We start from the raw sequence: 24,695 nt of genomic DNA on the forward strand, positions 1-24,695 counted from the left end.
TGTCTCTTTATGACTGCATCCTTCCTGATCTTCCTTCTTGAGTCCATGTTCTTCATCACATCTCTTTTCACAATTGTATTCTTGAGTATCTTGGTCCGTCCACTCCATCCCACATACTCCGTCACATGTCTCTCCTCTGTCGAGTTTGCAACGATCCTCGTAACGACCATAGGCATGTCGATATCGATCAATCCCTTTAAGACCATGATGTTTGTTGCATGCCTCTTCAAGACCGCAATCATGAATATATCGATCTATCTTGTCAAGCCCACGTTCTTCTCCACGACTGCATCCTTGAATATCTTCATCTTTCCTTGCGCACCCACATTCTTCGTTGAAAGTCTCTTCATGATAATAATCGCGAACATCTCGATCATCTTCATCTTCGTCATTGTTGAGTAAACCACGAAAAGGTTGAGGCCCAATCTTGACGTCAAAACCGCTTTGTACCAATTTGGAACTTCTTGATATAGTCATTCGACTTGCCTTGCCAACTTGAGATACTCCAGCGCTCTATCCTTATCATCATGCAACATCATTTCGATGGCCTTCCTTACATATGGAAGCATCATGAGCCTCAGACCACCTTCTATTCTTATCGACTCCTCTAAGTCGTATGCTTCCACCCACCATTTGCGATGCCCCCATTACCACCTTGTGTTGTTCACGTCAGGTTCACCAAATAGATGTCGCGTGGCACGTGTCACACGTGGCAAACGTCGCGATGTGCGTGTCACAAACGCGGACAAGCACCGGGTCTCTATCCGCTAGAGGTTATGGAGGATCGATGATGGGATTTCCGCGCCTATGGGTCGGTCCAATGGAACCACCGAGGTCTTTGACCGGGGGGAACAAATCGGGTGAGTTGTGCTTATCGTTGGGTCGTCCTTTATTGTCGAAGACGCACCCGAACCCGACTCAATGTTGTGGTGGATTGATGTGTAGGCAGCTGAAGTGACGCACTAATGTGGTGGAGAGTTAGAGAGAGAGAAATGAAAATTGAGGAAGTGTTTAAGATAGATAGATAGATAAACGAATCGAAATTCCAATTGCGGGTTTGAACTTTTGATTTCAAAGTTGAGATACAAGACACATTGCCAATGAGATAACTAGGATTTATTAATTACTATTGATTGCATACATTGTTTACCTCCCCATAGATTGATTGCTTCCCCTCTTATATAGATGCCCCCATGCATATGTGCATGTGAGGGTGTAAGATATGCATGCAATGCATGGAATGCATGCGATGCATAATTGCCATTTGGCGCTCAGGCATCGCATGTGATGCATGATGACCATGTACCTCATCCAAGCTCTCATGTATTAGCATTCACATGTAAAATGTACAATAAACAAAGTAAGGAAATAACTTAGTCTAATGGTATGTCAATTGCTTCTTAACTTAGAGGTGTTCTTAGGGATTTATTTACTTATTGTTCTAAGGGATTTATTTGCATTATTTTGGAACAAATGTTGTGTAGTCAAAACCATGTAATGTATTTCATGTGCACCATGTAACGTACATGCAAAGTTTCTCTACATGTGTGCCACATGGCCCACATGCTTTATATCGCGCACATGCACAAGCTTCTCTAGGTGTGTGCCACGTGGCCTACATGTAATGACATCGATTTAGCATAAGAGGGAAGGATTATTGTCATGGATGGGGGGGAAAACAATCAAAGAGTCCTATTTTGTAAAGGGTTTTTCTCTCGAAGAAATAGTGAATTTCCTATTTTGGCATTTCTTCTTCGTTACGTTGTCGTAGTGTAGGTTGCACACTATGTGGAAATTATATTTTTGTCCCTTCGGATAGAGAATGGAGTGCTCGGTGAGAACCGGAAGAAAACGGCATACCGGCAAGGAGGAAAACGGCATACCGGCAAGGAAGAGCCGGATAAAAAGACATAAATGTAAAAAAAAAAAAAAGGAAATACTCACTACTGCGCAAGGTGTGATTTGAACTCTACACCTCCACGTTGACAAACCCCAACCTTACCATTATGCTACCTTACCTTTAGTGTTCTACAAATAGATTTAATAACTATAAGTTCTTTATTTGCACCTACCTTTATTAAAAGGTAAATCGTGCATTTTTAGAGTGCGTGAATATTTTATAGAAAAACGCAAGCAACTAAAAAGTGACTCATGCACATCTAGCGTGCATGAGCACTATATTTAGCAAATAAAAGCAAGGATTAGAAAAGCATCACATGCACATTTAGTGTGCATGAACATATTAGAAAAAAAAGCATGTAGCTATGCTTAGTCTCTCCCATCACTACATAAGGATGGGGAGCACAATGTAATAGGTGTGTGAAATATTTGGAAATTGGATATATTTCCGAAAACACCAACCGATTAATATAATTGTGGGATTCACAAGTTTCTTATATCTTTCTTTCAATCTAAATACATATTCTTATCTAAATATTGATTAATCGAATACAATACACTCGTGGGATTCACGAAATTTCTATCTCTCTTTCTAATAATCTATTTATTACTAGCCTCATCTCATATTCTTCTTTCTCCTAGTCCAAAACCTCGGCGGTTCCCACCCGACTCACGCAACGATCCGGAGCCGAAAGGCACGACACAGTTGGTGAACCCGACGTGAAGGCGGGTGGCAAGGAGATGGAGAATCAACAAGAGGCGATGAACATGATGATGATAATGTTTGAGCGGATGCAACAAGAACAACGTGCGATGTCGGAGATGAAGGCGGCAGTAGAGCGGCTTCTGCGACGAAACGGGGAATTCAACGGTAAGGGTGTGTCACGCTACCTACGTGAATATAAGGCGGAGATGATGCAATATCGGATACCGGAAGGATTGCAAGTGATATCCTTTAGTCGGGTGGCCTCGGACGAACTACAAGAGAGAATCCACAAGATACAACAACAAAACTCGACATGGGAGTCCTTTGAAGAAGCTTTACGGGAGGCATATGACTATGAGAGATGGACGGGACGAGATCGACGAGAATTCGACGAATGGGTGGCGTCGGAGAAGACTCACCGAAGTGCAACGCAAGCGTTCCTAGAGTTCGAGCATCGTTTTGCTCGACTCTCGGAGCGGGAACAAAGATTGGTGGGGGAGGACAAAGTCCTAATGTTCGTAAGATCGATTGATCGGAAAGAAAGGAAGGACATCGGGATTGAACTCGAAGACGATGTCGGTGCGAATGGTCTTACCGAAGATTGGGCCGAAGTCCAAAGGGTATGCCGGAGACATGATGAGAGGAAGATGAGAATCTTGTCAACGACATGGCCGATGAAGGATGGTCGATTGAAGACAAACGATGGAGCCGATATGAAGGCCGAAATACAACATGATGGTGCGACGGAAGAGGGTGTAAAACAAGCTACCCTCTTGTCTTGCGAAAGAGCAACGACGAAGGATAAGGCCGATAACCCAAGTGTAGAAGAAGATTTCAGAATACAAGTGATTGAAACATCGGGTGAAAAAGGGGTAAGCATAATTGATGCAGTGAAAGAGAGCAAAGAGGACTTGATTGAGGAGGTTGCCACGAAAGATGACATCGAATCGAAGGTGGCTATGGACGAATCAACGACAGATGGCCATATCGAGACTTCCCCACCACTGATTCTAGAGACTCCGGCGGTTGCATTCGAAAGGCAACGTGAGACCGAAGAGACGGAAGGTGGCGGAGAGAAATCAAAGGTCGAAGTTGATGCATATGACGGAGAGATAGCCGAGAATATGGCTATGGGTGAAACAACGGAGGATGATAATACCGAGGATTCCTACCCACTAATTCTAGAGACTTCAGCAGTTGTGTCCGAGAACCAACGTGAGACCGGAGAGACGGGAGGTGGCAACAAGAAAGGTAAAGTCGGAAGCCGGTTTGGATGGAAGGTGATCCGGACGGGATTCCGATCCGAAAGAAAGCCGACCCGAAAAGGGGTTGACTCGGTCAAAACCGATCGACCGAGTCTGACTTGGCCGAACGCGAATATGGATGGAAGCCGACCTAGCCGAAAGCCAATCGGACGAGACGGATCCGGAAAGAAGCTAATCCGACTCAATCGGAGGTTGGACCGGTCGAGGCTGGTGAAAATGAGGAAAAGAAAGCCAACCAAAATCGAAACCGATAGATCGAAACCGGGCCGGAAGGAGACCGACTCAATCGAAACCGAACAACCGATTCCGATTCGGCCGAATACGAATCCGATCGGAAGCCGATCAAACCGAAAGTCGATCGGACGAGAGCGATCCGGAAAAAAGTCAAGGTTGATGAAGACAAGAAAGAGGCCAGTAAAAGACACTACCACGAATGACAAGGGCCAAGAATATGACGAGAGAGAACAAAGAATATGGTGGATCGGATGGCGACAATGGTTCGGGTGGAAAGAATGGGTCTACTCAAAATGGAGAGACAAAGTTGACGTAGCGGGACAAACGGAGGATGAAGGGGAGACAACGAGCATCGGCAACTTCGGCACATACCGGAGGATGTGCGGGTTTGGAGGGGGCGAGTGTCGTAGTGTAGGTTGCACACTATGTGGAAATTATATTTTTATCCCTCCGGATAGAGAATGGAGTGCTCGGTGAGAACCGGAAGAAAACGGCATACCGGCAAGGAGGAAAACGGCATACCGGCAAGGAAGAGCCGGATAAAAAGACATAAATGTAAAAAAAAAAAAGGAAATACTCACTACTACGCAAGGTGTGATTTGAACTCTACACCTCCACGTTGACAAACCCCAACCTTACCATTATGCTACCTTACCTTTAGTGTTCTACAAATAGATTTAATAACTATAAGTGCTTTATTTGCACCTACCTTTATTAAAAGGTAAATCGTGCATTTTTAGAGTGCGTGAATATTTTATAGAAAAACGCAAGCAACTAAAAAGTGACTCATGCACATCTAGCGTGCATGAGCACTATATTTAGCAAATAAAAGCAAGGATTAGAAAAGCATCACATGCACATTTAGTGTGCATGAACATATTAGAAAAAAAAGCATGTAGCTATGCTTAGTCTCTCCCATCACTACATAAGGATGGGGAGCACAATGTAATAGGTGTGTGAAATATTTGGAAATTGGATATATTTCCGAAAACACCAACCGATTAATATAATTGTGGGATTCACAAGTTTCTTATATCTTTCTTTCAATCTAAATACATATTCTTATCTAAATATTGATTAATCGAATACAATACACTCGTGGGATTCACGAAATTTCTATCTCTCTTTCTAATAATCTATTTATTACTAGCCTCATCTCATATTCTTCTTTCTCCTAGTCCAAAACCTCGGCGGTTCCCACCCGACTCACGCAACGATCCGGAGCCGAAAGGCACGACAACGTTTGAAGAGTAGCATTGTATGGTATTTTACTTATAATTCTCAATTCTGACGTCTGTTTTTGACGTTCTATAGCTCGTTGGAAAGATCTTCCAGAGGGATTTCCAATATGTGTTTGCACACTTAATTTAGTTATGTAGATGGAACGATATAAGGTTTTTGTCTTCACGGGTAGGGCTGCAAACCACTCGTGACTATTAAGATACTTCCCACTCTTCTCTTTCATCTTCTTATTTCCACTGTCCTGGTTCAGAACTCCAGCGGTTCCGCCCAGACACACCAAGCTCTTATACACGACGTGCTTCCACACGACACCGTCCCGTCGCTGCCAGTCGTCACTATTCAGTCGCCGACTATTGTCCGTCAGCCATGTCTGTTTGTTATCCGGCTCTATTTGCCAGTAGGATGTCTCTCGGTTCACTGGCTTTCAAGCCTACTCTCTTTGGCAGACTCTCGGCTATTCATTGACCATTTGTTTGGTAATGGTCGTCGTCGTTTGTCGCTCTGTTGCTCAGTCTTTTCCGCCGCCCGTTGGTGGTCCGCCTTCGTTTAATTCACCGTCATTCGCTGATAACCTTCATCATTATCTTCTTTGTTCTAATCATCATATATCCATGACGATCATTTCTCTTCTAGTCTCTCTTCACCTTCTCTTCCAAATTCCTCTCCATTAGCACACACTCGTATAACTCATCTTGTCTGGGATAATACCTTCTTGAGAATTGCAAAGTGGCTAAGAAAGATGTTGAATAGTGTAACATGTTGTGTCGAGGGAAGCTTTATGAACAATGACAATGCGTTGCACATAGCTCTATAGCTCCCATAGAGTATAAGAAGGTTGTAGAGGTCTTTCCTCTGTTCCTGACCAGACTCAATGATGAAGTCATGGACATGCTTACCCAAAACAATGTCCACACAATTTCTCAATGAGGATGATATTCTTGCATAGAAATGGTTATACATAGCAACTTTACCTCAACATCCACTTCATGAAGTGAATTCCTAGTCATCAACTCAGAAGAAGTGAAAACATATCGACTCTATGACAGACTTCTTCTTCTTCTTTGCTATCTTTGTCTGAATCTGCTTCCATTCAACTCTCAATCCTCCATGTCATCATCATCATTTTCTTCTTCGCAAAAGGAACTTCATTTCTATGGCCTCAGTGTTGAAGAAGACCTTGTGGATGGAAGACAATCTCTCATTAATATCCAGCACAAAATTATGCTTGGACTAACGACGCCGTTTACCATGGCTTCTTGTACCATCATCATCATGGTGCCTTGCAGGAGCATGATATCGCTTCTTCTCTTCATCATCATACAGATGTTGATAAGATTTTGCATTACACTCCTCAACTTCATCACCATATAATGCTTTATACATTCCACCATGTTGCCATGGATCATTAAGAGCAGTTGCTACTGCTGATGTGTGTTGTGGCATATGATAGATAGGGGCCAGAAAACAAAAGGAAGAACAGGAGTAGCATTAGGCCATAAGCAGCCATGGTGTATATTAACAATTCTTCTTCTTCTAGATCACACCATGGCAGCAAAGAAGAGACAAGAGAGTATCTTGCAGAGGTACACACACACACACACACACAACATAGAGACGCAAAGAGGGAGAGTGAGGGATAGACTTCGTCTGAAGTGAGGTCGGCCGTTCAGGCGTGCGAAAAGTGTTGTTGGGGCGGGGGGTGAAGCTAGAATGGCTTCACCCCCCTCCCAAGGGGGTTATGTTAGAGAGAGAGCAAGAGAGAAAGACAAATAGGAAATGACACCAAATGAGAGGGGGAAAAACTATATCCCTTACATGCACCATAAGGGGTTTATATAATACATAATGTAACAGTAAATAATATGTCCGTTACAAAAAGAGACTGTTACATTCTTGTCACATGCACATAATTGTGCATGTGCTCACACATACTCATCCTTATACTCATATACATTACACATACCGAACAACCCCTTAACGTGGTTTACCCTTATACTGCTCCGTACAACTCCCATGGTTAACACTATGGCTGATGCGTAGGGTATTCTGCTCATGAGCAATTTCTCTTCTTGAGTGGAGGAAGAGTCCCTATCTTATAGTCCGAACGATGTTCGAAACGGTGTCAATGCCAGCTTCGCAAGCTCTATGTTGAAGTGCTTCAACACCTTCCATATGCAGTCAGATTGGGAGAGCTAGACGATCTTCTTCATCTGATTTCACTCTATCCACATGCCCAGTGTATGTCAGGCTTCTTTGAGTTCCTTCATTGAGAATTTCTTGTGAAGTTTTTGTTTAAGCTTCTGATTTCTTCTTTGTTGTTGCGGACAATGAGCATGTCGTTAACGTATAGGATCAAGTAGATCCGAGACTCATCGACCAGTTCCTAGATATACATATATGTTGAGCGAGCAAGCTCAACTTGGGCCAGATCGACTAAAGAAGCCAAGAATGAGATCGAAAGGAAACCGATTAGTTAGGCTTGGATTGGCTGAAGAAGTCGAGAGCCGGATCAGATGGAGACCGATCGGTGGGAGCCTGAAAGCCATTAGGACCGATAAGGAATTTTTGTGGGAGTTAGTGTCAATATCTCATTAATGAGCAGTCAAGTAGTTGTCAGCACTTGTAAGTCCTTTTGAGGACTTCTATAAAGAGTGCTCACTGAGCACATTGTATGTACAAAGAATTTTGCTAATAGACATTTTTGTTGTCTGCTCTATCTCTCTCTTTCTCTCACTACGTATTTTTCCATTCTCTGTGTTTTAACCTTACTGTTGTATTTCCAAAAAACCAACCGTGTATTCTATGCTTTGTCTAACGCTTCTGCACGTATTCTTTTACATGGTATCAGAGTGTGAGGGTTAGAAGAATCCTCTACTACTGACAAAGCGAACAAGGTAGAGACAAGTTTTTGTCATTCGGAAAAGAAAAGACAGAACCATGGACAGAGGTATGGGTAGCTCGCTTCCAATGGAGAATCTTGACAGAAGCAACTATGCATCTTGGCCTTAGAAGATGCACTAGTACCTGCTTAGAGACGGGTATTGGAGCTATGTCAAAGGAGCTAATGATGCAACACTAGATTCGACACACAGAGATTTCCCAGCCTGGGAACAAGCGGCAAGTAGATTTCTATATTGCTTTGCATCCTGTGTGAACAATCAACTATTGAGCTACATCTAGGATGCCAAAATGCCAAAGGACGCTTGGGGAAATCTAAAGAAGTTTTTTGCCGCAAGCACGACAGCCAAAAAGCTACAACTCAGACAGGAGTTGAGTAATGTCCGACAAAGAGATGTATGTCAGTGACTAATTACACCTCCAAGATCAACGAGATCTGTGACTTGCTCAAGTCTATCAACATGATGGTTGAAGAAGACGAGATGGTGCAGGTCTGCCTTGGAGGGTTGGCGTCAAAGGTCGGAGCATTCCGAATGGCGGTCTGCACAAGGGAGAATACGCCTTCATTTTTCAAGCTACAATCGATGTTGCTCGTTGTCAATGAAGAAAATGTTGGGAAAACCGGTCCCTCTGGATGGGAAGAGCACACGATGAATTAGTCGACCTCAGCTTGGATGAGACCGAAAATCAACTCGCCAAAAAATTGACTAATAATCGATTCGACTAATAGCCGAATCAGTCATAGCCGACTCAGAACTAAAATTATAAATAGCCTCAATATGTGCCCTTAGTGGCCTATATTTGTAAATAAATCATATAGGGTATATGAGTGTAAATATATTTAGGGAAAATAGTTATGTAAGTTGTTTATTATTGTTGAACGACTTACAGTGAGTACTTGCCTCTATAAGTAAAGAGTGAGTGAGAGACAGAAAGAGAGAGTGAGAGTTGTAACTCTACCGCCGCCTGTTACACAAGACGAGCTCGAGGTTGTTGCCTGCGAGTCTACTTCTATTCCTCTCACTATAGTGATTCATTTCTTGGAGTTTGTGGACCCCCATGGCTTTTCCCTTTCCGGGTTTTCCACATAAATATCTTGTGTCTCTGTACTTCGGTTTTCTATTGTCTGTGTAGTGTCGACTTTTGATCTTTGTACCCGCATTAGCATACGTATCAACTGGTTGCGGCCGGTAGGATCCTTTACAAAAAAGCACGTAGGTGTGTCAACGAGCATGCACACTAACAAAAAGATGTTGTACATGGAGGTAGATAGGCCCTGTGGTCGTGGTGGACGAGGCAAGTCGGCATGCAATGGAGGCGGCCGACATTAGCAGCACCAAACAGTTCGCGACCCTCCACGAGTTTTAGCCGGTTGACTAGCCAAAGTGTAAAGGTCAACAAGAGGAGTCGGAGTTGGACAAGTGTGAAAAAATAGTAGACGATAAATTATATTTTCCTAAGTAGGAAATAGAGTAATTAGGAAAATAAAACAGTTAGTGTAATTGTAGGTTCTTGCTGAACATGCAAGTGTATTATCTTGGAAAAGTTTCTTAGGTTGCCTATAAAAGGGGCCGAGAGCATTGTATCAATATCGGTCTATTTTGGATTATTAATATAATTTTGGTAGGTAGAGTATTTACTATGTCGAATGTTCTAATTTGTTTCTCTATTACACAGATTATATTTATAACTATCAGTCAATCAAGTTCGTGCTCCATATGAATATTATTTAAGTTTGAGTAATTAATATCTTTGTGATGTTCTAAGTAAGCAATGATCATAGTCGGCAACAATCTATCTCCAACCACAATCATCTTGATAGGACGACTTAGGGATTAAGACGTTCGACCCTTTGTTTCTGTCGACAGAGACAACATAATAATTTGGCACGCCCAATTACATCTGTTAAGAACAAAGAACAAGGAGAATGGATGTTGTCCAATTGATCTAATACATATGAGCTTGTAGGAAGTTGAACACCACGCACGAGATCGGAGAGACGACATGTAGAGTACGGTCATTCCACTAATTTGGAGTCTGTTGAACTAATTCAGCAGCAAGCTGAAGGGGAATTAAGAGAGGTTCCCGATTTATACACCGACAATAGTTCGGATGAGGAGACGTCCAACCATTCTAGTTACTTCACAGACCTAGGAGAAATTTTGGAAGAGGATACAATGTGGTATCTCTATTCTAAGTACAATGATGAAGCCGATGCGGAAGCGCACATACGTGCTTTCCTTATGACTTGGCAAGATAATCATGTATCCTAGAGATTGTCGGAGGTAGATGCTAACAAATTGAAGATCAAGGAATTTGGATTGTCACTAAACGAAAAATCAGCAAATTGGTATTCACAGCATGAGGTAGGTGAGTTTGAGTCATTTAAGCAATTAACTAGCAAGTTTATCAGACCATTTCATGGACAAGTTCCCAAAAGAGAACTCATGAGCCAGTTCTATGCCGCTTGCCAAGAAATTCATGAGACCGTTCCACAATTTATTATTCGGTTTCAAAACCTTCGACGAAAATTAGCATGACCTCTTCCAAAGGAAGATGTCAAAGAAACTTTCTTATCGGCACTCTGAGAGCCGCTTCATATGACACTGGCAGTGTTTGATTTTACGGGTCAATTGCTAGAATAGGTGATTGACAAAGCACTTATACTAAATAAAACCAACAAGTAATAGTATTTCTATGATATCATTACCGAAATCATTACCAACTTCGGAAGAATTCAGATTCTAACAAGCTATTCAATGCACAACATGTTTAAATCCGGGGCATTCTACAATAGAATGTACAATACACAAGCATTGTCCTATTTGTCATTCAAAGGTGCATACAATCGATCAATGCGAATATAATCTTCTCAATAAGGTCGCGGCTCCAGTCAAACAAATACAACCAGATGACGACCACATGGAAGATAGAAATCAACAAGTGCACCAGTTTCGGGATGATGTTCGGTCGGGATATGAGGACCGATACCGGGTCAATCAGAATCGACAGGATGACTATCGAAGGGATGCCCATTACGATGATTATCAACCAAATAATGACCATCAAGATGATTATAGGAGGGATATTTGGCACCCATATAAGCAGGATTACTCACCAAGACATGATAGGAATGATCAACGTCCTTACAAAGGTTCTTGTTCCATGCCTTTCCGGCTCACTACCAGACGTTGGTCATCACTTAGTCGGCTCGGCCGTCTGTCTGCCTCTATCGTCACTGACTGTCGTCTGTCGTCGTTCGTTGTTTGCCGACTACCTCTTTTCCCAGCTCTAGGTCGTTGTCGTCTATCTGGCCGACTATCTCTCTATTCAGCTGGGTTCCAGACCTTCTGTCCAGTCATTGCCGTTGCACTCCATCAGTTGCGGATGGCCGAACCTTCTATTTGCCAGCTTTCTTGCTGGTTGGCCATGGTTGTCTATTCGGTCGTGGATGTACACACCACATGGCTATGGCCACCATCCTTTTCATTTACTTCTACGGAGACAAAAGAAACGCTTTCACCTTCAGCATATGGACATCTCTCTTTGCCATCTTTGTGTACTAGTCGATAGGTCCCAAAAAAGGAATGTCGAGAGACTGGAGCTTCATCATTTGCTTCTACGAAGACAAAAGGAACTAACATGTTCATGTTCACAAGTGGAAGGATCGGATCACGCATTCCACTTGTAGAATCTTCTTAAAAATATCCAAATATACCCTCTCTACAAAAATTGGATGCACTAGTATCACATGTTCCACAACGTCATTAGGATTTGCAAATATAAAAATACATGATAGGTCTACGAGTGGAGATCATTAGAAATTCAAATAATTTTTGATGTGTTGATAAGTTAATGTAGGCATAATAAAGTTTAACAATGGCTCAATATCTCACTAATGTGCGACACGGGAAACACTAAGTTAAAGACTTATATTAATTTGGTAAGTTTTACAAAAATATGAGGTGTACTTGTAACCATCCTAATAAAATGAGTTATAATTTATACTTGGACCCATACTCGCATGTATATAATTGTGGACAATGTAGGATAGTGAACTTTAGGATAATGTGATTGGAATAACTAACTTATTAAGGTATTTAATACTTGTATTTAAAGTTAATCTAATCTATTCCTTAGTTTGTTCGTACGGGATCAAACCATATGTATATAATTGTGGACAATGTAAGACAGTGAACTTTAGGATAATGTGGTGGAAATAACAAACCTATTAAGGTTGCTTTCATACTTGTATTTAAAATTGATCTAATCTATTCCTTAGGTGATTCACACTAGATCAAACTCCGAACGATAATGCTAGTGGAACTACAAGCGTATAAAAACATGCGGATAACACTAGTGGAACCATTATAACCACACTACACAATCAAAGCAGCAATGGAAGAGAAACATAATAGTTTTAACAATAGAAGACAAAGATCCATAATAACAACATGGACAGTCATGGCAACAATTCTACGACCATGTTATGTTAAGGTAAAGTTTGACCAAAATAAGCCTTAATTTAAACTAATTCATGTTTCTCCATATTGGTAGTCAACAATGCACGCTGTGAAACCAATGTCATAAGTCTACTAACCAAGTATATAGAAATAAAATTGAAACATATAGAAAATTTTAAAGAATAGAATACACCAAGTAAAACCCAAATTTTGTATTAATAATGTGAGTTCCAAACAATACATTTCATGAACAAAAGAGTCTATTACATAGCAAGCAAATCGTCAATGTCATTTTCTTCTTCATCCTGTATAGAAGTCTCTTCGGCCATACATGCATTGTCTTCCCTTGTTAGCCAAGCCAACGAAATATCTTCTATAAGCTCATCATCAAGCTTTATTAGCTCCCCCGGTTCCCCGGCTAACGGAGGAATAGGCTCTTGCGAAGTAGGTGGAAACCTTTCGGTATCAACGAGGTTCTTTGCACCGACCTCCTCGTCCTGGTTTGGGCACTCCCACAAAGCCTTAATCCTCATGTTTATAAACATAACTTGCTCCTCATCCTTCTCCAATGCACCTGTGTTTCTAAAGAGCTTCAATGCACATGCAGACGTTGTCCCTATGAAGAAAGTAACAAGAAGAATTAGTTTTCAAACAAGAAAGATTCAATATTGGTTATTTCAAGATTGTTAACTTAGTTCGAGGAATACCTGTGCCAAAAAAGAGGTCTAATATCCAATCTCCTTCTACAGAAAACATCTCGATCAAGCGTATCATAAGTCGTTGAGTTTTTTGGTATGGGTTGACAAGTCCCCATTCTATCGTGGTGACATGTCGCAATTTCCGTGTCACTACTAGATATACCAGTTGATTTGAACTTCCCACTTCATTAGAATGCTCCTTGATTCTTTGTTTCTTTATTCCATCGAAGTAGCCAACTGTAATGTATTCAATCGCATTTACGAACCGAAAGGTTGGCCCTCTATTGACATTGGTTTTTATCCTATAACAAATATTACATCGAGTTAAGAATAGATTGAACAATCTTAAGAAAGGCAATATAGTGAATGAGACATATCAATAATCCTTATCATGCAAGGTTCTCAATGCCATGGCGTATCGAGTTCCTGTATAAAGTTTGTGTTTTAAATGGGAACTCGATATGGTGTATTGAGTTCTTGAGTGCTAAAACATATTTACAAAAATGTTCTGACTATCAGGCGCTTACCTGGAGTCTTGGCGCTCGATTTTCTTTGAAGACATGGTTCACGTTGTCAATGCTTAGGGGGAGATGACAATTTGGTGCTTCGTGCTCTATGTGCTTTGTGTGCTTTGTGTGCTCTTGTGCTTTGTTCTGTGCGTGTGCATCGTGTGATTGAGATATGAGGAGGTCTTCCTATTTATAGGGATTGACCACAATGGTTAAAAGTAACCATAGTCACTTTAACCAGGGTTGGCAAGCTTAAGGTTAGTTATTTAGACCTAAGAAAGAGTTACTTTATTTAGTTCATAATCTTGAGTATACCAATCACTCTCTAATGGATTTGAATTAAAATATGCTAATGAATCCATCAATGGTTAAATACTCAAACTAACATATCAATGATTATTTTATAGTCAAACTAACATACAATGACTTTGAAGGTCATGAAGGAAACAATGATAGAGGTTCATGAATGAACCAATGATTGAATAGTCAAAGCAACATTTTTATGACTCTTAATTGCTTTGTATTAAAGATGTGGCCATGAATGAACCAATGATTGAAAAGGCTTATATTTAAAATGGTGGGCATGAATGAACCAATGATTGAGAAGTTCTATATTAAATATGGGTGCCATTAATTAACCAATGATTTTAACTTTAAACCAACATATATATGGCTTGGTAATGATTGTAATTATATTATACTTCATGGCTAAAGTAAATTTAATTTAAATTATATATTATAGGATTAATAAGGTATAAAATATAATTGATTCAACTTTATATTGACTAGTTTACGTAATTATTAATATGTTGAATACAATTATTATATTAAAAATAATATCTTTATTTATTGTATTAATATAATATTAAATAATATAGACATTATATTGAGGGAGCTTCTGTTTAGAGAGGAGTTTATGTTTAGAGAAGAGCTTATCAGTTTTTTATATTACCCCAAGCACATAACTTAAAGAGCTCTGTGTGGACCTTAAGCCATGAGTGAAGACTCACCGTTCTCAACTAAAGAATATTGTTTGTCATCAAACTCTTCATTTTCTACCGAAGAGTATTGTTTGTCGACAGACTCACCATTTTCTATCGAAGAATATTGTCTGAGCTCATCTTCACCTACAACACATGAGAATAATGACACATGTGAAGAGTTCTCTATTGAAGAATACGATATTAATAAAGATACAGAGAATGAAGGTAGTGCTAATGAAACATCGAATATCATGGGTGATGGTCACAACAAAGAATTGAATAGTAACAAGGTTACACCAACTTCTATGCAGGAAGAGAAATCTGGAAGCCCTATGCATATTAGAAGAATCTGACGAAGAGTTAGTCTGGCTAGATTTAACTTGGTGACATCAGATAATAGATTGAATTTGATGTCAAAAAAATATGTTGTGCCCGTGGTTGTATGTCTAAGATTGGAAAATCAAAGTTTCGAGAATTAAGGCGATACTATTTCTCGATGATTGGTGATGAGCAAGACACTTACCTCGGGTCACATATGCAACTAGTGTTTGACAAATGTACGAGGATCAAAATATCATTCGAGTATTATATCTTCCATGCGCAACAGATATGTAGATTTGCATTCAAAATTGTGTTATGTGTTGGTAACATGCGGCTACATGGAGTACAACAATGACTATTTAGATGCTCAATTGTAAAGAGGTTCCAAGTATGAAAGCTGCAATTGGAAGACATGCTATTGGTTGGATAAAAAGTTACTTTTAGTTAAATTGTGAAGTAATGCCCACTACAGGTAGGATGCACCTCTCTAATAATTACACACGTCGGGAAGTTTATGATGGCTATCGATCTGTTATGGTGGGCTCACGTAATAAATCGGTCACATATAGCCAATTCACAAGATTATGGAGAGCACGGTTTTCAAATGTTATCATTCCACGTAAAGTACGCATGGGGTATTACTCCATTTGTGCAAATCTTAAAAGTTTGGCTAAAGGTGCAAAGACATCAATGGAAAAGGATATGGGTAAGAAGTTACTACAGGAGCATTGTGAGGCACAATCATTAGAATGAAAGAAGGTGATGCATCATAGAGAGAAGGTTTTGAAGAGGCCCGAACAATGCATGTGATTAATGATAGATGGCATGGACTAGAAGAAGACGTGCTTACCGCATATGTGGAGGCTCCCCAAAGACGTCAATGATGAGTGCCTTGTTCAAATGCACTTGGTGGGATGCTTGGCTTATAATAGGTCTGTTGGACCTCACGTCTTCATTACATACCCCAATGTTCACAATGACCCTAACCTAACAGTTATAGTGATTCACCGAGTTTTGATGTCTTGGGGCCAACTGTTCCCCCCTGTTCTATACATTCAATTGGACAATACTGCTAGAGCGAACAAAAATTCAATTGTGTTTGGCTATCTAAGTATGTTGGTCAACCAAGGATTGTTTAGAAAAGTGAAAGTCAATTTTCTTTTGGTTGGCCACACACATGATCATATAGATCAGATGTTTAGTACATTCTCTAGACAATTGTCTCGGCATGATGCTTTCACATTACCAAAACTATTTGATGTCATTTGTGATGCATATACACCACGCCCAAAAGTGTTACACTTGAAGGAGGTATATGACTTTAAGAGATATATATCAGATGGGGGTGTTGGGAATGTTAAAGTGCTCGCCAAGTTAAACAATATAAGCTTCAATCACATTTTTATGATAAAGAAAAATGAAATAAGTGGTTCTACGCTTTTGTATTCTAAACAATATTCATCTTCTACAACATGGGAACCGGAAGGTGGTTGCCAGTTATTACTTTGTATCCCGAGTACAATTGTCGATGGGGCTAAACAAATGTCAATTGAGAAGAAAGGACAGTTGCATAGTGACTTGGAATCGGAACAAAAATAGTTATGGCTCCAAGCCTTAGAAGAAAAAAGAAAGCATATTGAGGCCGCCAAGAAATATGCCGCACAACAAGACACGTCATGGTGGGATGTATTTTTTAGTGATAAAAAAGGAATTATAGACAATTGTGTATTTGGTGATAATTGGAATTTGGAAACGTCATTCACATGGTCGCTACAATATGATCGTGTAAATAAAACTCCAGAGCAACCAACAAATGCGATTAATGATAGTTTGGTCCATCCACAACAAAGAGACATTTCTGTGGGACCAAGGATGACCAAAGTAGCCAAAGCTAGATGGCAAGGCAATTTGCAAGAGCTCGCGGCGGGGATGTTGATTCCAACGCCGGCTGATGAGAACTCACATGGCCACCAATTTTGGGTTGGTAAAATTCTAGAAGTGCTAATGCATGAAATAGAAAACACGATCAAGTCTATAAATGTTCATTGGTACAACACTAGAAGTGCAAATGCTTTTACTGGTAAGTATACATTGGAGATGATTGAATACCCAACGACAAGGGGAGGTAGGAAGAGGTAGCAAAACATTCGTAAGACCTCGACCCTTGATATCTTTGATGTGGATATCATCGTGTACGACTTCACGCTTACAAAAGCCGGACGATTAAGGAAGTCAACAATAGATATAATAAAAGAAAAATTATCAGGTCTACAAGGTGGCTTGAGTCGAAGGCAAACAAGATCTGCTACATATAATCTAGATTCAAACCATTTGGTTTATGACGAAGATAATTCATTGATTGGTACATCCAAGGATGACGAGGAGGAATCGTCATTTTATATTAGTTATAGTAGTGATTCTCCGTAAAGGAGTGATCATGAATGTATTTTTGGCTATTAAGTGTAACTACATTCCACTTGTAACAAATCGAGTAATATAAAAGCATGTATTTTGAATTCTTATGATTTCTAAAAAAATGTTTCTTATAAAATAACATTGGTTGTAAAGTTTGTGATATTAATTGAGAATGTAACTTTTTGAAATTCCTCTTTTTATTATTATTTCTAAATCACGAAAATAGTGGATTTTTAACCTTTTTCATAGTATATTAGAACATATATGATATTGGTATCAATGTATTTTGTAAAATCATTGAAAAAGTACTAAAATCAATCCAAATATTCCTTATCCTTCCATTTATGGGCAATCCTTCCACTTGTGAATGCGAACGTGTTAACTCTTTCACCTTCAGCATATGGACATCTCTCTTCGCCATCTCTGTATACTAGTTAGTCGACAGGTCCCAGAAAAGAAATGTCGAGAGACTAGAGCATCATGAAAGCTTCATGACTTTCATCAAGAGCTTGAGTGTATAAAGCCATCTCTTGAGTGATGTCATCATTCACCTTGACATCTACATCATTGATGTCAAAGGTAAAAGAGATCAACTGGTGCCAATCGAGTTCTTCAGGTCATCCGATCTCTTCAAGCTTCCTAGGGATGGCGATGGAGTTGTCGACAACATAACAGATCTACTTTTTGGCAACTGGTATGGGGATTGGGATGAGAACACATGGATTTTGGCACTAGATGCCATTGAGCGATGGGGATGATTAGAGGAAAGTATTGAAAATGGAAAAGAGAGAAGCTATGATGAGGAGGTCATAGATGCATGTTTTCTTTTTTGAAGACACCATGATTGCTCTCGTCGTGTCTTCTTCCTCTATTCTTCTTCTGTGCTTCAAATGGATCTCTTCTTCCCCTTGCTCTCTCACAATCATCATGAACTCCATGAGAAATTGTCGTCCTCCTGACAAGAACTCGCAACACCTGCGATCTTTGGATGTCTCTAAGCTAGACCAAGCTGGAAGAGCGATTGTTTTCATCCAGAAGCTAGATTTTTCCCCTCCAAATGAACAAAAGACGATCGAGATGATGAATTAGATGAATCCCCCCAATAGAAAACAACAGACTTAGAACTAATTAGAAAAATAAGATAAGTAACAAGAAGATCATATGAGTAGCTTTATTTATGTTGGTTACTAGTAGTAGAAAATATTGCACGACTGAGAAATCAAATGGATGGTCTGCATCACTCTCTAACTGAGAGACAAACAAAGACATGCATCACTCTCTAACACAGAGACAAACAAACACACAGAGATAGAGAGGGAGAGTGAGATTTCTTCTCGAGGAAGGGTCGGTCATTCAGGAGTACGACCGAGACACGCATTCGAGATGCGCGGCCAAGAGTATGGCCAATTGATGGCTGAGAAACGACATCCGGGAGCCGAGAGTCAGCCAAGCGTCGAGAGCTAGCCAAGAGACAGCCAAACAGAGGTCAGCCGAGAGAGGCGATTAGACAAACAGATGGCCGCCAAACTGGCAGACAAAGACGGCCACCAGACACAGGGAAGAGAAAGAAATAGAAGCAAGGAAGAGGAAGGAGAAGCAACAACAATCGAAGAAGAGGGCAGAAGAGGAGAAAAGAAGGGAAGCACGCAATCAGAAGAAGGAAAAACACAAAAAAAGGACTACAGAAGAAAGGGCATTGAGAGTAATTTCAAAAATCTGAGGGCAGTTGAAGAAACTTCAAAAACATAAGGGTAGTTCATAAAATTTTAAAAAACTTGAGGGGTACAACATAGAATTTCAGAAATGCAAGGGTACAAAAACTCATCACTACTCACACTAAGGAAGAAAGATATATATATATATACACCCACAATCTTTGTTAAACCTAAATGACTTTTACCACATTGGATAAGACGATTGGTGTGCGATCCAATCATGAGATTGCTGACCAAACGAGAAGGTTCGTGTCAAGCCAGCTCCGATCAAAGTTATCGATCGTAGAGCAATAATTCGGTTGAGGGATTTCCGATCGTAAGAGAAGAGAAGACCGAGGGAGTTCCGGTCAACAAAACTTTTTGGCATGGGCTTGTGGTTCAACGTGCAATGCATTGTCCCACAAGTGTGCCAAGTGTTACCCGTATAGGTCTACGTGAGGGTTAAGGTGTAATGTGTATGGTGTGTAATGTGTAATATGAATGAGTGTGTGAAGAGGAGTATGTGTATGAACATATGCACATTTGTGTGCATGTGTACAAAGGTGAGAAAGTGGGTAAGTAATGTAATTCCAGACTTGTCTCGTTCATTATTTGTAACAGTTACCTCTTGTACTATATAAACCCCATCCATGAGGCATAATGGAGGATAGCTTTTTCCCCTCTCATTTTTGTGTCATTTCTTATTTCGGTGGTAGTCAAGTACTGAGGAACTAATGCATATCCGTCATCCACTTATCCTTGAATGGTATCGACGCTTCCGCCAATTCAATTGTTGCAACTTTGAACTATTGGGCATTCGGAAACTTGTCTTAAACCCCGTCACCTGTTTCTCCAACTAGGCTGAGGTAATCTGCCACTACGTGTTGAACTCTGGGCATGTGATAAATATCGAACTCGAACTCTTGCAGCAATAACGTCCATCTGGCCAATTTCCCTGTTAGTGATGCTTTTGAAACCAAGTATACTAAGCTGAGTGATCTATATGAAATGAAATTTTTTGTCCTAGCAAATAGTGTCTGTACTTGGTGACACTATACACCATTCCTAGTGCATCCCGTTTGGTAGTCGAGTAATTTTTCTCTACCTTGGATAATTTCCAGGTCGCGTAATAAACCGGTCGGTACTAGTTGGGTTGGGTCAGCGGCATCAACATGTTGCCAATAGCTATGTCAGATGCATCTACGAAAATGTGGATGTCTCGTATCTAATCCGGAGGTTGGACTACTAGGGTGTGTGACAACATTACCTATAATGCATGGTATGCTTCCTCTTCGAACTCCATCCATTTGAATGGTGTTTTGTGTACGACCACATGTAGGGGTGTTGCAAAGTCTGCCAAATATCGGAGCATCCGGGTATGCCACCGAATCTGGCCTAGAAACCAGCTCAATGCCTTGGCATTAGTTGATGTCGGTGCCTTCACCTTATCCGGATCAAAGACTATTCCCTCCTTGCTTACAATGTGGCCGAGCAATGCGTCGTTTGTTACTCCGAATGTGCATTTTACCGAATTCAGGCTCAATCTTGCATTTTGGCACTTTTCCAACCACATCCGGAGGTGATCCAAATGCTCCTTCTTCTGGCTTTACACAGGAAAATTATCCAGGAAAACCTACATAAAGGCCAGGATGTACTCCCCAAAGATCTTGAAAAGAAGATGAACGTAGGTGGTGTTATGCAATGGAAGCAAGCCATGTGTGTGTGAGAGTGCACGTAAGGCAACACACACACACACACACACACACAACTTGAACAAGAAGCTATATTACATCCAACAATCATGACTAAGTTACAAAGAGTTGGTTTAAATACCAACTAGTCTAGGGCAAGTGCCCTTTCTACTAATTACAAATCTAGCCTAGTATGATGTCCACTAGCTAGTGTGAACATTGTCTCTATGGGAGGTTGAGTTCGATTCTCAACACACCCCTTCAAACACAACTTCCAGATGCCAAAAAGTTGGTTCTGTTCGATCTTTGAAAAATTTCAATTCAACTGAATCAACTTTAGCTTTCGACTGCTCAATTACTTCATGCTCCTTGTTCAGCTCTTGGCTCGATTGTTATGGTACTTCAACTCCTTTGGTCAACTTCGATCAACTTATCGGCTGTTGTTTGACATCAATGATCAATGTTGTTTTTCAGTACTCCCCCTCAAGCGTGGCTGGTGGATGATGGAGAGACCAAGGTCCGTCCCGAATTGCCGCAGCATGTCGATCCCGATCGTTTTTATGAAGATGTCAGCTACGTGAAAATTCATGCTAATGTGTTGTAAATCGACATCTCCAACCTGAATGCGCTCTCGTATGAAGTGGTAGTCCACTTCGATATGCTTAGTCCGCGCGTGGAATACAAGATTCTGAGCCAAGTAGATATTTCTCATGTTGTCGCAATATAGGAAAATTGGATCCTTGATGGGAATGCCCAAATCCTCAGTATGTGCTTTAGCCAGACGGCCTCGTATGTGGCAACTATTGCGCCCCTGTATTCGGCCTATGTGCTCGACAGTGTGATTGTTGACTGCTTTTTGCTGCTCCAAGAGATTGCTCCACGGCCAAGGGAGAAGACAAATCCCGAAGTCGATCGTCTATCGGCCTTATAGCGGGCCCATTCTGCATTCGTGTACTCTTAGGAGGGGAGTGATCGTATCCGACTTGTATATGATGCTGAAATCCATCATCCCACAAACATACCTAAGTACCCCCTTAGCATAATCGAGATGAACATTTCAAGGATTTTGCGTGAATTAGCTAAGTAAGCCGACTGAATAGCTGAGTTCGGGTCGTGTGATGGTTAGATAGATTAGGCTACGGATCAGTTGTTGATACACAGTCGGCACACTCTTTTATTCCCAAATCGGCATTGAGTTTGAGATTTCGATCGAGAGGGGTAGACACAAGTTTGCACTTTGTCATTCCGAACTTGTCGAGTAAGTTGAGAATGTAGTGTCTTTGAGAGATCAATATCCAGATTGGTGTCTGAATTATTTCGATACCAGGGAAGTAATGGAGCTCGTGCATATCTTTCATTTCAAATTTGTCGGATAAGAATGATTTGACCTTATTGATCTCGGCGAGATCCTTGCCTCCAGATCATCCACATACAGGATGATAACAATCGGGTTCTGCGACTCATTTCAGATGAAGGGAACCTGATTTGGTATGGATATTGGGTGATTTTTGAGTGCCAAGCACACATTGCTTGCTTGACACCGTATAAAGGATTCTGGAGTCGGCATACTGCTTTCAGGTGTTTGCTCAATTTGAAACCGGGTGGTTGAAACATGAAGACCTCCTTGTCTAATTTTCCTTGGAGAAAGCCGTTCTTTACATCCATTTGGTGGAGATGCCACCCTTGTGCAGCTACAAGAGCGATGATTGTTCGAACAGTCGTCATCTTTGCCACCGAGGCAAAGCTCTCTTCGTAATTGACTCCGTGTCTTTGAGTGTTTCCCTTACCTACAAGTCGTGCCTTGTAGCAATTTATTGAGTCGTCCGCATTATATTTTATTTTGAAAATCTATCTAGAGCTGTTTGCTTTCTTGCTTAAATTATGGGGGATAAGTTCCCATGTCTGGTTTTTCTTAAGGACTGCATTTCTTCATTCATGGCTTCGATCCATCATGGATCCTTGGCTGCCTCAAAAAAGGTCTCCGGTTCTCGAGTTATCGTCACCTTCATCATAAAGGCATAATGATATGCCATATACTCATTGTAGCCGAATCAGCTAACCGGGTTTTTCTCTCGGGTGGAGTGACAGAGCTTCTCATTTGTAGAGTGTAAGGCTTTCTTTGCTCCATTTGTCCGGATGATTGGATTATCGAGGCCTTTGAACTCATTGTCGAGGGAGTGAGTTGACTCATTGTCGATGGGATCTTCGTATTCCGACATCTTGGACTTCCCTTTGTCGAGGTTCGGACTTGGCTGAGATGTGCTTTGGTTACTCGGCGGCTCTTGTGGTTCCCTCAACGTTTTTTTAATCAGACTTTCTTCAAACGTGCCCCTTAGTCGAACTTCGTCTTCTATCTCTTGTTCAGCCGATTCCGATGTCGTGATGGTTTCGACACATAGTGTGAAACCACCCTCAAAAGAGAATAAAATAGTAGTCCAAATAAACTAATGTTGTTAAATCAACTATAGTAATAAATGAAAGGATAAAAAGTTAGAAGCAATTTTCGAAAGTAGACAAAAATAGAGAAAAAGATAGGAAAGGAAAAGCTAGCCGTGGATATGATGAGCAAGGTCGAGTAAAAAGCTCATAATTTCCTCGTCCAATGTCCAAATTAGAAAAGGAAAGATGCATAAGAAAGCTAACAGAAATAGATTTCTAAGAGTAGCTTGCATCATTACGAAACAGAAATAGTGATAAAAAGAAACTTTTGGGAAAAAGAAAGAAAGGAAGGAAGCAAGCAATCCTAAACCTATAAATAAGAGCTTATTTTAAGAAGAAGGGGGAGGGGATTTGATGAAGAAAAGATTTATGCTTCCTCTCTCATGATCTCTTTCTTTAAACTTTTCTTATGTATAAGTAAAATTAAGTGTTATTCATGCTTTCTTACTGTTGAGATACAAGCTCAACATTGGCCGGATGGGCTGTGCAAGCCGAGAACCGGATCGGTTAGGCCGGACCGGTGCATAAACCGGGTGCGTAAACCTGGTGCACAGACCAGTGCGCAACGAGAAGCCGTAGCGGTGCGTAAACCGCGAGGCCGTTGGGAAGATATTCCGAGTAGGAATATATTTTGGGAGTTAGTGTAGAGCTCACTTATGAGCATTGAAGTACATGTCAGTACTTATGTCAGTCCATATGGACTTGTATAAAAGTGCTCACTGAGCACATCCTATATACAGACTAATTATTATTTTTTGAATTGAGTTTGTGTGCATTCTCTCTCTCTCTATCTCTCCTACGTACTGTGTATATTCAAGCTCTCCATTAAACCTGCCTTTCAATGTTCGGTTTTCTATTGCTTCCGCACGCTATTGTTTTCACATGGTATAAGAGCGCGAGGGTTGAGAACCTCTGTAGCCGACCTTACTCAAAGAAGGAAACCTAACCTTCGTAAAGAATAGGAAAAACAAAACAGATAGAGGCATGGCTAGCTCACTTCCAACAGAGAAACTCGACAGAAACAACTACGCTTCTTGGTCTTACAAGATGCACCAGTACTTGCTCGGGCACGGTTATTGGAGCTATGTCGACAAACCAAAGGACACAGCACCCGATTCGACACACAAAGACTTCCCGGCTTGGGAACAATCAGCGAGCAAAGTCCTCTACTTCTTCGCGCCTTGTGTGGGCGAACAACTTCTAAGCTACATTCGAGATGCAAAAATGCCGAAAGATGC

Source organism: Azolla caroliniana, unplaced genomic scaffold, assembly GCF_043228905.1.
Source record: "Azolla caroliniana isolate FFs.n. ecotype wild unplaced genomic scaffold, voAzoCaro1.0.p SCAF_10, whole genome shotgun sequence".
NCBI classification, from domain to species: Eukaryota; Viridiplantae; Streptophyta; class Polypodiopsida; order Salviniales; family Salviniaceae; genus Azolla; species Azolla caroliniana.